Source organism: Ooceraea biroi, chromosome 3 (assembly GCF_003672135.1).
Source record: "Ooceraea biroi isolate clonal line C1 chromosome 3, Obir_v5.4, whole genome shotgun sequence".
In the NCBI taxonomy this organism is placed as follows: domain Eukaryota; kingdom Metazoa; phylum Arthropoda; class Insecta; order Hymenoptera; family Formicidae; genus Ooceraea; species Ooceraea biroi.
The window spans coordinates 7432606-7446723 of NC_039508.1; positions in this window are offsets into that span (position 1 = coordinate 7432606).

A 14118-nucleotide genomic window follows, 5' to 3' on the forward strand; every position below is an offset into this window, starting at 1 on the left:
GAAAATCGGCTGCCGCGTGCAAATCTTGCCGAGCTCTGGTTTATATTATACTACTAAATAACACGCTAATGATATTTGCTATTTATTTTCTCAATTATACATTAATTTTTATATCTTCTCTTGTTTCCTTTTCCCGGAAAACTAATTCCTTCCTTCTTACATTCCTATAAAATATCTCCAGGTATTCCACTTTCAATTTCCTTAATTCTGCAGTTTCATCATTTATAATTATCTGTTTAATAGCCGTAAAAGCCCTTGCCGCTTGATTTTTTATTATACTTGTTTATTTATATTCTTTAATATATCATTTTATTATATTTCTCATGCTTCATCAGATATTACGTCCCTGCGCCTCCGCGCTTGCGCAGTCTTTCTTTTCTAATAGAAGGACAGAAAACATATTGCTCTCTCGCTCTGGCATCTCGGTCCCCGATTTTCATCAACAAGGCCTATCCAGGTATATAAAATCTATGGTAAGAAGTGACGCGAGAAATTTCTATACCTGCGAATCTAGGAATGTCTCCAGGAAACTTGTTTTCCAGGATTTTCATTTCGAAATTTACCTCGATTTCTGGCCAAAATAAATTCATTTTGTGTATACATTGTTTGGCCGAGATAAGTAAAATGTAACCCATACAGCACACAAACGTTAAATCAACATCTCAGAAACGTTGCATAGCAACATTGCAATGTTCCATCAATATCGCAAAATGTAGATTCGACGTAGAAAAGATATTGCATAAATGTCTAATGTCCGTTGAATTGCAATGGCTTGTAGATATTGCATTCAACATCTACAAGACATTGCAATTTAACATTTAGAAACCTTTGTTAGATCTTAGGATTGTTCTTTTTCACTGCACTTCTGAACAGCAATAAATTAGAGCGAAACAAATATACTTTCTTTCAAGGTGCGATTTCATTGTGTCGCTGGTCGCTCATTTTTAGCGTCAAAACAGATCACGTGATCAAAATTGACCAATGTCCAGCGTTAATTTTGATCACGTGACTTGTGTTGACGCTAAAAATGAGCGACGAGCGACACAATGAACATTTACCTTCATTCTAACTTATTGTACTAGTTCAGAAGTACAGCGAAAAAGAAAACCTATTGATTTAACATTATTAATTAATTATTACTAAATATAATATAATTATTTGTTACATATAAGAAGAATGACAATCTTTAAATTAACCATTAATTAATAAAATTATTTGTTACATGTTGTTTCAATGTTGTAGCAACATACAGAATCAATGTAGAAGAATCAACATAGATTCAACGTTGAAAAAATATTTATATTTTAATATTCAACATTGTAACATCTTCGCAACGTTATTTCAACTTTCTGTGCTGTATGGGTAACTACCGTCAATTTTATGTAGGAGAACATGAATCGGTAAGAAATGACTCGAGAAAGTTTCATAAATTCGATTATAGGAATTACCACGACTTATGGCCAAACGATTTATTTTGTGCATACATTGTTTGGCCTAGATAAAAGTAAAATGCAAGTACTTTTAACTGTTTGTAACAGAGGAACACAAATCGGTAAGAAGTGACGCGAGAAAGTTTCATAATTGCGATTATAGGAATGGCTCCAAGAAACTTGTTTTCCATAATTTTCATTTCGAAAGTTACCTCGATTTCTGGCCAAAATAAATTCATTTTGTGCAGACATTGTGCAGACAGTCTGCATTTCCTGGGAAATTAAATACTGCATAACCTTTGTTGCTGTTGTTCGTGCAGCGATTTGCAGCACAATTGGTTGGTATGGTAAATTCTGTGCACAAAATATGCGACAATTAATACAAAACATTATTTAATGAAGAAATGAAAATAATTCATTACATAAACGACTATGAAAAATAAAGACGTCCAAAGAAACATGTACTAACTTGTATGAAAGATAGTGACAGATTCAACATGGCAGAGGCTACGTTTATACAATTTACTCTGACTAATCAGCAAAATATTGCAATCACGTGATCATGGCGCATCTCTGTTATACTATACCCATACAGCACAGAAAGTTGAAATAACGTTGCGAAGATGTTACAATGTTGAATATTAAAATATAAATATTTGTTCAACGTTGAATCTATGTTGATTCTTCTATATTGATTCTGTATGTTGCTACAACATTGAAACAACATGTAACAAATAATTTTATTAATTAATGGTTAATTTAAAGATTGTCATTCTTCTTATATGTAACAAATAATTATATTATATTTAGTAATAATTAATTAATAATGTTAAACCAATAGGTTTGTTCTTTTTCGCTGTACTTCTGAACTAGTGCAATAAGTTAGAATGAAAGAAAGTATATTTGTTTCGCTCCAACTTATTGCACTAGTTCAGAAGTGCAGCGAAAAAGAACAATCCTAAGATCTAACAAAGGTTTCTAATTGAATTGCAATGTCTTGTAGACGTTGAATGCAATATCTACAAGACATTGCAATTCAACGGACATTAGACATTTATGCAATATCTTTTCTACGTCGAATCTATTGGGTCGTCCGGAAAGTTCGTGCCGATTTTGAAGGAAAATTCAAAGGCAACATTTTTTTATGTCGATAAATATTTATTGACTTATGTATGCACCGTTTTGTTTCACAACCTTTGTCCATCTTTCACGCAACTGGAAGATTCCATTCTCCCAGAACTTCTTAGGTTTCTCGGCGAAAAACTCCTCAAGGTGGTTTTTTATGTCGATCAAAGAGTTGAAGTTCTTGCCGCTAAGAGAATTTTGCAAAGACCTAAATAAGTGAAAGTCTGAAGATGCAATGTCTGGTGAATACGGTGGGTGAGGTGGCACATCCCAGCCAAACTCCAACAATTTTTGTCGGGTAGTCAAAGAAACATGAGGTCTGGCATTGTCCTGATGGAACACGACGCCCTTCCTATTAGCTAATTCTGGACGTTTTTCCCGAATCGCTGTCTTTAATTCGTCCAGTTGCGAGCAGTACTTATCTGCATTTATCGTTTGGTTGTGTGGTAGGAGCTCATAATATAGGATTCCTTTCCAATCCCACCAGACACAGAGCATGACTTTTTTTGGATGAAGGCCGGCTTTCGAAGTGGTTAATGCTGGTTCATTTCGCTTACCCCAGGATCTTTTTCGTTCTACATTGTTGTAAATGATCCATTTTTCGTCACCCGTCACTAATTGCTTCAAAAATGGTACGTTTTCGTTGCGCTTGTACAGCGAGTCGCAAATGGAAATGCGATCCATTAAATTTTCGGCCAAATTATGCGGAACCCATACATCATAGCGACTTACGTAACCAAGCTTCACTACATGATCGTGGACAGTGGTTTTCGATATTTTCAGTATCTCTGCTAATTCACGTGTCGTGTAGCGCGTGTTATTCTCGATCAGTGTCTTGATTTGGTCATCATCAGTAGTAGAGGGTCTGCCCGAGCATTCTTGGTCTTTAAGGTTAAAATCACCAGCTCTAAACTTAGCGAACCACTTACGTACGGTTCTTTCAGCTAAAGCGCCTTCTCCGTAAACAGAACATATCGAATTTGTTGCTTGTGAGGCATTTTTGCCTTTCCGGTAATAGAAAAGCATCAAGTGTCTAAAATGTTCTTTGTTTTCTTCCATCTTCAAAAGAGTACAAAACTGACACGAATCAATTTATCTCAAACAACTTTTTTCCTAAAGATGCGTTGAAATGTCACCTTTAAGCATATGTATATAAATCGTATGTTTTCAATAACATTGATGTATTCAGACATGTTCCAACGCCATCTATTAGAAATCGGCACGAACTTTCCGGACGACCCAATACATTTTGCGATATTGATGGAACATTGCAATGTTGCTATGCAACGTTTCTGAGATGCTGATTTAACGTTTGTGTGCTGTATGGGATAATAGTTAATTTATGCAATATCTTTTTTACGTCGAATCTACATTTTGCGATATTGATGGAACATTGCAATGTTGCTATGCAACGTTTCTGAGATGTTGATTTAACGTTTGTGTGCTGTATGGGTTATTATTTATAATTAAACAACCATACATAAAGATAAATATATATACATGTATACATTTATATACAAGGCAAAAAATATTGTGTTAAATTTAATACAAAGGTAATATGTGAAAAAGTACCAGGATATGAAATTCTATTCATCATGACAAGGACGAGCAACAAAACAGTAAATTGATGCAATGATTGATTATTTTGAAAAACATCCACATGTTGCATCCGGTAAATTTTCTAATATGAATAGCCATGAAAAATTACAAGGAGATTGGGAAGAATTGACAAAATATTTGAACTCATTAGTACCTCAGGGAAAACTAAAAGATGTAAAATCATGGAAGACTGTAACTATATTCTCTAAGGATATGATTTTTAATTTTTACATTATTAGCAATATATTTTTTACGTTATAGACATGGCGAGACCATAAATCAAAAGTGTCTGATAAAGTGCAGAAACTCCGAAAAGCCAGAGCGGCAACTGGAAATAATCCGATACAAATTACATTATCAAAGGATAAAAGAATTTTAGGCATCATTGGACATGAATATATGTCAAAGATTTAGAAACTGTCCCTGACAGCTTCCCTGAAGAACATAAGTAAGTAAAGAAAAATATTCTTCTATATAATAAATATTCTATAACTTAGAAACATGCATACAAAATTTACAAATTGTATATTCGTAGAACGCTATCGAAGAATTGGCAGCTGGAAATACGACCGTATTATATGATATTCCAGTACCGGTCATCATTCCACAAATAGATGATAGTGCAATAGATTCATATTTTTCTTTATATCGTTGTATATACCCAGGCAGCACATGTTAGCCTAATATATGTTTCTTAGACGTATCAATGTCTAAGAAACATAAAGTACCATTTGAGAAACGGTTTAAATAGAAACCGTTTCTAGACCTAAATTTCAAAAACGTATTTTTCACGTTTCCACAGAAACGAAAAATTTATTTTATTAAATTGATTCGAAATTATATAATTAATATAGAAAGAATAATAATTTCTTAAGTTCTTCTTAATTTGTGAGTATTAATTATTTCTACTTAATTTGCGAGTATTAATTATTTTTACATCATACGTTTCAATGTACTCGATTATGGAACAAGAGACAAAAATCAACACGTGTGTGTGTGTGTGTGTGTGTGTGTGTGTGTGTGTGTGTGTGTGTGTGTGCGTGCGTGCGTGCGTGCGCGTGCTTAAGTATACATAATTTTACACTTTTGAAATGCAGAGATTAATTTCAATAATTATATGAATTTTATCTTGGCAAATTTCAAAAAGTGTTGGATATATGGAAATTTTGTTTGTTATAATTATGTAAAAGCTATTTAAAAAATTTTTTCATTGAAAATGATTTATGTATCATACGTCCTTTTATGTGATTATTATATGTCATGTCCATTTATGTGATGTGATGATTCTTTTGTAAGTGAAACAAAAAAAGTTGTACCTATTTTATTTTTAAATTTATGTTTTTATTTATACATTTACATTTCGCGGAAAAATAACATAATTATTGCGCGCGCCGGCATCGAGCGCGCGTTCGCATGATCGGTAGACAAGAGATAGAAAAGGCTATATATTGTTTTCTTCTACGCTAAACATTCGAACGTCGAAGCATCGGCCTGTTGATTGTTGAGCGCAGTGGAACGCACATGTTTGTACACGTTCGTGTATTATGCAGTCGGGTTTTCTTTTGTGTGTGCCTAGGCTATCTTGCGAGTATCGGCGCTTTGGTTAATTGAATTATTAACCTTATTTCCCATTATTACCTTGAACGGAAAGCTGTTCTGTTCCGCAAAAAGAAGAAGAGTTAGGCTCGGGCTCGATTTCATCATCTCTCTCTCTCTCTCTCTCTCTCTCTCTCTCTCTCTCTCTCTCTCTACAGAAGGTGGGAAAAGCCAGTTTATTAAGGTAAGCATTGTGTACTGATTTATTAATATATTCTAATTACATAATTGAGAATTTATTACCTAATTAAGAAATTTATTTATTGAAACAAGTTATCTCGACATGAATATTCTTAACCTATAAATATTGTTACGTGTTCGGGCAGACTTCGGACATAACAATATCATATGATATTGTAAAAAAAGCAAGACAAATTAAATAAAGCAGATAAATTGTTTCAATAAATAAAATTCTTAATAGATAATAAATATGCACTATATCAAAATATAAGACGTGTACACCTTCGTCAAAAACAATTTCTTCTTCATCATGTTTATTTCCAAGACGTTCATCTCCAAGACGTTCACCTTGTAATATTGTACTAAGTTCGAAAAGTTCCTCATCAAGAGGAACTGAGTCTTCACAGCGCTTACATGACATTCCATTAAATACTTCACTTAGGCACTCATCAGGTACAGTTTTGACAGGATTTTTTTATATTTACAAAATCATAATAGCACCGATTAGCATTGATTGCGAACAAACTAAGTTAGATTTTGTTATTTTTTCAATACTTTTATTTGTCTAAACGTTACATGTTCTTTTCAGATTTGTTTCGTGTTATTATTACAAAATTAGGAGCAATAGAAAACTCAATGAATATACTTCTTCCAATGGTGAAGCAACTTATAGTACACTTCCGACTATCGAAAGTATCTCATATGGAAGGTGTTCCCAAACTTCCAGTTGACAATGATGAAAATTTGGAAGAATTCGAAAGGTTTTTGGGTACTAATACAAATTTTGAGTACATGGTAATTGTTATTTCTGTTGTCCTCTTTATTTGATCTATTCATCAGTATCAAATAGTGTTAAAGTTAAACTTTATGTTTCGAACACTGAAATTCTAACACTACAATTTGAAATTCTTTCTTTTGTATTGTGATTATCTTTTTTTATTGTTTTATGTTTTTCATATAAAACTAACACATTAATTATCATCGTTGTTTGATAGGTTAATACTTTAAGCATATCAGGTGGCACAACTGTTTCTCAGATCAGTAGGACTCTGGAAAGAATAATTACAAATAATTATGCTAGAAATTTTAACGGCAGGAAGAACACCGAAGAAATCTTTCAAGATTCTTAAAATAAAGGACTTAGTCATAAGTTTGTCTTGTTTTTTCTTCTTTTATAACAAATTTTATATAAATACTAATCATGATAGACAATACATACGATATTACATATGTTGATTTCTTATTGATATTTACATATAAGTTTTGCGCTGAAAAATTATTTTCTGATTAAATTTTCTTCCAAAAACTTCATTATTGTTGAATCATAATTTCACATGTTTATTGTTGTATCGTCTTAATTTTTAGTATTGATCAACATTTATCACATTTAATATATGGCATTTGATCATACGTAAATTTATTTCTTTTTTTTAACTATTGTCAAGGCTATTGAACCAAATGCTGCAATATATGATGTAGAAAAGTCCATGAAAGATTGGCTCAAATTAGCACCTCTTTGTGTAACCTTAGCCGATTCCAGGGCATTGAAGACAAATTCAAGAAAAGTATAATTTCTCATCGTTTCAGTTTCGATATTAATGTTTATTTTGTATTTACATATTTCTATCCATTCCATTTCAAGAATTTGAGATTTATTATTTAGTAATTTGCAGGACAATTAGAAATATGTATTATCATAGTATTCTGCAATGTACTCACACTCGCCACTGAAATGTGTTCTCATTGAAGCATTAAAATAAGTATATATCTCTTTACCACCTAATAATGTATCGCAAAGATGACCGATAATATAAAAGCACTGTTAGTTGTTTTGTTATAATGTTATGCGTAATACAATTATGTAATTAAAAATTAAAACCAAAATCGATAAAAACTTTTAGTTTAAAAACTTACATTTAAAACTTAAATTTAAAACTTAGTACACATATGTATACGCAATGTACAATATTATATACTTTTACACATTTTTAGTTGGCGATGTTTCTGATACTTTGACGGTGGTAAAAAGATATAACAAAAATTATATACTTTAATACCATAAAAATATCAGTAACAGTTTAGCATTTTATTTTATAATGTTTCAGTTTTATATTATGTATTAGTTTAATATTACATTAACATTTAGTTTATTTTGTAGCTTGTGTGTGTAATGCTTTTACAACTTTTATATGCGTTAATTAATTTTATTTTAACGTTGTTATTTACTCTTTAAACATTAAGTATCACATTTATTCTCATTTATAATACTAAAAACATCGTACTTTTAAGTTGTACCGACATTTTCCTTATAAAACATATACAAAAAAAACTTGAAGTTTTAGTACAAATGTACAATTCTAAATTGTGTTGTATTTCTAAAATATATTATTTATAATTATGTTCTGCAAATGTTATCAAAAACAGAATATGAAGTTCACATATATATACAGGGTGGTCCTGAAATTTTACATATATGTATATATGTAAATATAACTTTTAATAAAAAGTGTAGTTGAATGTTTAATCTCTACATGCGCGCGTTCGGAGGGGAACCTCTTTGGTCGTTCTTATTTTATCGTCATTGTGTGTGCGCGCGTGCGTGTGTGTAGAATGATTGTAAAGGGAAATCTCAAAGAAAGCGCCTTCTTTGATATAGTATATAAGGTGTAATTTTCTATATTACCAATACCAATTTCAGAAATCGTTTAAAATACTTTTATATATCAAAGTTTTATTTATATGATAAAGCATAAAAAGATATACGTTCAGCTTTCCAAATGATTTTTGTACACTAAAAAACAAAGTGACAAATGTTGTTTCTTAATTTGCCAAAGAAATTTTATATGAAGCATCATTGATAAATTTTCAAGCAATATTTGTCATTATTATTAATTGCACAAAGAGTATATTTAGAAAGCATAATATATCAATATCTCAGAGGTAGACAGTATTAAGTCACATTTTTTGCAAAAACAAAATTTTTATATTTTATGAATGAGGTTGTTAAGGAAATGTTAAGTTAATTCATAAAATATAAAAGTCTAGTTTTTTTACAAAAATGTGACTTAACACTGATCTATCTTTGAGGCATTGATATATAGAATTGATATTTTTCTGACGGTTTCTGAAACGTTTATTTTCCCGAAAAAGAAACGTTTCTCCTAACGTTTTTTTGGTGGACATTTTTCTCCTAAATAAACGTTTCAATAAAATGGTTATGAAACGTTACGGCAAAACGTTTATGAAACGGTTTTGAAACCAATGTGTGCTGCCTGGGTAGTTAGTCACAAAAAGTTTAGACGGACACAATCGATCTTGTTTCTATTTTTTAGGAATTTAGGCAATACAAAGACAAGCCAAGAGCCCCAAATTCAGCCCCAAAATAATATAATATTTTAAAGCATAGAGGAAGTTGAAGCTGGACCTTTATCTATAAATATAAATATAGAAAGTACGAGCATCCCATCAGATCGTAATGATGCATGTATACGTTAGTATAATATATACATTATTAATATTAAATGTATTATTAAAATATTATGAGTACATATTAATCTATTTTTTCATTTTCAAAAACTACACCAAGACGTAAAAGATGTAGGGTCCCGAATAGTTTGAATACGCAATATTCCCATGCTTGAGAAACTTTCGTATCAATAGACAAACAAGCAGAAGCTATGAAGATTGATAATTTTTCACATATTACTTGTGTTATGTATATATATTTACAAAGTAAAGTTGTAGTAAATTAAATTTTATATACACTACTCACAAAAATTAGAGGAACACCAAACTTTTCTTAAAAAATAGGCAAACTTCAAGCAGCTGTAACTTTGTTAAAAATGAACGAAATTTAAATTTAAAAAAAGGATTTTAAAGCTTGAAACTTCTACTTTCGAACGGTTGCCTTGAGTTTAAATTTCTGTGACGTTTGGTAATTTTTACATACAAAAAACTGCGAACTGGACAAAATAAGAAATTTTCTTTTCACTTTGAAGGTCTGTCACGTATCAAAAAAAATTCTGCGAAAATTCCCGACTTTTTATTGTAAACGATTGAAGTTTTCCCTACAAAACGCTTTTTTAAAAATGTTTCTACGAGTTTTTGTTACTGAGTTATCGCCGATTAAATAAAAATTGGCATTGTTTACTTTGATTGCTCATAACTCCGGTAAAAATCATCGCACAGCAATTTAAAAAACGAATTCTTAAAGCTGAAACTTTGCTCTATTGAACGGTATACTTGCCCAAAGTTTTTCGAAAACATGTAACCATGCTGAAAATGGATGAATATAACGTAAAAATGAATGATTTTTCACTTTGTCATTTTGACCTTAAAAACAATCGTACAGAATGACAACAAAATTTGTTCTTCACATTTTTGTATACTTTTCAATACCATGAATTTGACAAAAATTTGCCGAATAGCTATAAGATTTTTTTCATGGTGGCCACTGTGGTTTTATGGGACAAAACTAAGAAATTGCTAAATTTCAGTAAGATAAAATGGAAAATAATGTTAATTAATGTTAAAAAATTGATTTCTAGCGCACTATATTAATCTTTATTGAGTCAGCAATAACAAAGTACACACTTTTCTACCAAAAGTTGAAAAAATTTGTGAACCGCCGGCGTTAGTTTTATCCAAAGCGTACCACGTGGAGGTCGCACGGTCGGATTTACACTTCGTTTTGTGTGTGTGTGCGTGTGTGTGTGTGCGCGCGCGTGTATGTAAGCGCTCACGGATTGCACGCAACTAGTGGAACGTCTTGCCGCTAGGCGGCGACAAGACGTAAGACGTTTCTCGTAAGTGAAAGAGTTCAGCTACATTACTTAAGATCGCGCATTCGTACTCACATGTGCTTATGCTTACATACGCATACGTATACTGAGCTGTTCGGAGTTATTCTATTGGCGATTTTTGATACTGTCTGATATATCACTAGTTAAGGTTTTTACTTATTCCTTTACTTATTTTTACATTTCTTCTTTTCTTTTATCTATTCTGTTTTCTCCTCCTTCCGTTTTCTGCTCGTTGTTCTTTTACGATGCCTATGCGTCATTTATCTGACAAGTAACACTACCCAAGTGTCACACGCCGATTTTGATAAGCTTTGAATATGTTGTTGTCTAGGTCAAAATATGAGATACATATTTTTTTATATCGGCCCGTTTTGCCATTAAGGGGGTGAAACACCCTCTTGAAAAAATCGGGTTTTATATTTCTTAGCGAATACCGTCGAAACAATAAAACATATAAGAAAAAGTTTCAAGTAAAAGTTTTATGGATTCTAATGTACTTTATAACAGTGCAATCAGATTTTTCGAAAATGTCATATTTTTCGAAATTCCTTTCCCCCTCCACAATTTTTGAAAATTTTAAAATTTATCTTTCAGCAAAACTTCAAGCATATTTAACGACAATTCAACCATATATGATAAGGTCATATTCTGAAAACGCATTTTTCAAAAATAAGCTAAAAGTACCTCTATATCACTACAACGCGCCCTGTCCGTATTCTCGTATTTAATACGCTAGTTACTCCTGGCAACAGTTTTTTCGCATAGAGATAACAAGAAGTCGGGGGATTACTTTTAATTAACAAAATAAGTCAGGTTCTCGCCCTCTGCCGGACCCAGAAATGGTCAACGTAGAGCTGACAAGAAAATTTTACTTTTTTTATTTTTTTTAATATTTCTAAATTTGTTTGTTTTTTTCTCTATAATTGCATATATACTAACATTTCTTATAAATTAACATATATTGTGTGTTTTTGAAAAATGCGTTTTCAGAATATGACCTTATCATATATGGTTGAATTGTCGTTAAATATGCTTGAAGTTTTGCTGAAAGATAAATTTTAAAATTTTCAAAAATTGTGGAGGGGGAAAGGAATTTCGAAAAATATGACATTTTCGAAAAATCTGATTGCACTGTTATAAAGTACATTAGAATCCATAAAACTTTTACTTGAAACTTTTTCTTATATGTTTTATTGTTTCGACGGTATTCGCTAAGAAATATAAAACCCGATTTTTTTCAAGAGGGTGTTTCACCCCCTTAATGGCAAAACGGGCCGATATAAAAAAATATGTATCTCATATTTTGACCTAGACAACAACATATTCAAAGCTTATCAAAATCGGCGTGTGACACTTGGGTAGTGTTACTTGTCAGATAAATGACGCATAGGCATCGTAAAAGAACAACGAGCAGAAAACGGAAGGAGGAGAAAACAGAATAGATAAAAGAAAAGAAGAAATGTAAAAATAAGTAAAGGAATAAGTAAAAACCTTAACTAGTGATATATCAGACAGTATCAAAAATCGCCAATAGAATAACTCCGAACAGCTCAGTATACGTATGCGTATGTAAGCATAAGCACATGTGAGTACGAATGCGCGATCTTAAGTAATGTAGCTGAACTCTTTCACTTACGAGAAACGTCTTACGTCTTGTCGCCGCCTAGCGGCAAGACGTTCCACTAGTTGCGTGCAATCCGTGAGCGCTTACATACACGCGCGCGCACACACACACACGCACACACACACAAAACGAAGTGTAAATCCGACCGTGCGACCTCCACGTGGTACGCTTTGGATAAAACTAACGCCGGCGGTTCACAAATTTTTTCAACTTTTGGTAGAAAAGTGTGTACTTTGTTATTGCTGACTCAATAAAGATTAATATAGTGCGCTAGAAATCAATTTTTTAACATTAATTAACATTATTTTCCATTTTATCTTACTGAAATTTAGCAATTTCTTAGTTTTGTCCCATAAAACCACAGTGGCCACCATGAAAAAAATCTTATAGCTATTCGGCAAATTTTTGTCAAATTCATGGTATTGAAAAGTATACAAAAATGTGAAGAACAAATTTTGTTGTCATTCTGTACGATTGTTTTTAAGGTCAAAATGACAAAGTGAAAAATCATTCATTTTTACGTTATATTCATCCATTTTCAGCATGGTTACATGTTTTCGAAAAACTTTGGGCAAGTATACCGTTCAATAGAGCAAAGTTTCAGCTTTAAGAATTCGTTTTTTAAATTGCTGTGCGATGATTTTTACCGGAGTTATGAGCAATCAAAGTAAACAATGCCAATTTTTATTTAATCGGCGATAACTCAGTAACAAAAACTCGTAGAAACATTTTTAAAAAAGCGTTTTGTAGGGAAAACTTCAATCGTTTACAATAAAAAGTCGGGAATTTTCGCAGAATTTTTTTTGATACGTGACAGACCTTCAAAGTGAAAAGAAAATTTCTTATTTTGTCCAGTTCGCAGTTTTTTGTATGTAAAAATTACCAAACGTCACAGAAATTTAAACTCAAGGCAACCGTTCGAAAGTAGAAGTTTCAAGCTTTAAAATCCTTTTTTTAAATTTAAATTTCGTTCATTTTTAACAAAGTTACAGCTGCTTGAAGTTTGCCTATTTTTTAAGAAAAGTTTGGTGTTCCTCTAATTTTTGTGAGTAGTGTTATATATAAAATAAAAATTAATATTAATATTAATATCAATATTAATATTTTGTATATACTATTTTCTACATGTCATATTATATAACATATATTGTAATTCCAAGAGAGGGTACTGTTCAGGCATGAATGACATCTAAGGAGGTTGTAATAATACGGACATTAACGTTGAATGGGAGAATGCAACGATTATCTACGTCTAGAAGTCGGAATTCATATGAAGAATAGTAAAGAATGTTTTTATGTACTTACTCTGACATTGTGGCTATCTGCTTATTTTTCTATATTAAAATAGGATAAATTGTTTCTATGTACTTGCTGATGATCTGCGAATTTATTTTTTTTGTCGACCAACTTCTTACGATTCAAACAGTTGTCATGTCTCGTGTTCGAAACTAGGTAAAAAGGATGCTTCCAGAATGAATTTGATTGGTTAAAACTGATAGTGTCAGAGTTATATCAAACGGGATATACTCGTTTCGTTAACGATGTCGGAAACCTATTTGTATCGATATTGTATCGATATTCTGAGTACAGAATAACCTCGTCGTTACAGTGTCGCTAGCGCAAGCGACGACAGTCGCTACATAATGATAACGACATTATCGTTAAAAAGTTAGAGAATCGGCATACAGATAGCTATACGCGCTCGACATATATACACTGAACTTGGTAACACTCGATGTTTATGCAGTGACTTTCATTCTTC